Consider the following 1779-nt stretch of genomic DNA (forward strand, 5'->3'; position numbering starts at 1 on the left):
GTCATCCTGATGCACAGTGTAAGAGTGTACCATGAGGAAAGAATTTAAAAAATACAGTGTATAACCTATAGGAATCTTTGATTTCCATCCAAATGTAGAGTCATGGTGCATCATCCCATGTGAGGAACAGGGGTCTGAGGCTAGATTACTGGTCTATGCCATTATGTAATTACACAAAGAGCTTTCAACAGCTTATTAGGGATTCAAACCTACACAACAACTGGTCTCTGCCACTAGATATGTCATTACACAATCAAAGAACTTCCAACTGCCTGTTAGGGATTCAAACCTACACAGCTAAAACCTCAGACCATTAAACTACTAAGAACTTAATTAATTTACCATTCTCTCTCTCTCTCTCTCTCTCTCACACACACACACACACACACACACACACACACACTGCAATCGAATTTTAATGGACAAACACAAAAATGAGGTGTCATCTAAAGCAGAGGATTACCCCCTACATTAAGATATTATGTACTTTCCTGTGTGGCACACATCTGCAGCACACCACTGACTGACCTCTCAGGTACAGTGCCTGAAAAGCTACTTATCTCATGTCAGGCTTAGAATTGGCTTCCAGCACTTTATTCTTTCAGCAGAGAAAAAATGTCTTCAAAGTAATACTATGCTGTGGTTAGACGCTGCATATAACATGAACATACTATGGGGATGATGAGTGAGAGTACAGCCCAGCTGCATACTGGTGGCACCTTGTGCTGTTCATTTTGGTTTAAAAGTCATCTGTCCATCACTGTTTTGGCTCTCCCTATTTATTTCAAATTTGTGATTCTTCTGTTAACATTTTTTTTTCATCTATCTTGTAGGACCCTGAGACTTTGGAGTTTACTTACATTGCAGGCAAGTTGTGGGACCTTTCACAGACCACCTTCCTTCTGCCAGGGTATGGTACATTACACAAGAGCATCTTTGGCATCTCTGCACACCTCCTGATGTGACCCTGGTTTGAGAGGGAACTATCTTTCACATACTTCCCTTTTTCATAGGTGTCACACCAGTTCCACAGGAAGTGAGTCATTCCGGATATACAGTACTGTACTACAGGACTCCTTACCCTCAACTGAGTTAATGTGATGTAGCACACAGTGACCCAGGGATACTTTGTGTGAAGTGCTCTGTCATGAATTCACAACACTGTATTATTATGCGAATTCACGACACTGTATTATTATTATGGGAACTAGCGAATGTTATTGAAATCCCAGTGTTTCACTCGGTCTAACCGTCCTGACAGCACCCAGACTGGGATAGTTTTTCAAAACATTCACCACTGTTTCACAAGTGACTGTCTTTATGTAGACTGTAGTGTATTACTGAGTGAACTAGTACAGTACACCTCTCCCCCACTATTTGACAGCAATGTGTTCCTTAAAAAGTGGTTGAATAACGAACTGGTCACATAACGAACCTATTTTTCCCATAAGATTGTCAAGATATAAGGGGGTTAGGTTCCTGACCACCTTCATCATTTATGAAATATATACTGTATTCAGTAAAGATGGAAAAAATCCTAAAAGTGACACAGGGGTTTGAGCTGTTTTCATACAGACCTGTGTTCTTAAGGAAAATTATTTTAGTACTACATATATCTCAGATGACTGGCATTTTATTTTCGATTTAAAAAATATTGGAGAACAAACAAAATATACCTACTTAGTGATATTACAGAAAGCCGCCTGAACGCCTCCAACAGCATGTTTACTGTCGATCCCGCTGACTAGACAAGATGTCACCACACCAAAACAAACTCAA

Source organism: Coenobita brevimanus, chromosome 24 (genome assembly GCF_032717465.1).
Source record: "Coenobita brevimanus isolate Jiangsu-jjx chromosome 24, ASM3271746v2, whole genome shotgun sequence".
Lineage (NCBI taxonomy): Eukaryota > Metazoa > Arthropoda > Malacostraca > Decapoda > Coenobitidae > Coenobita > Coenobita brevimanus.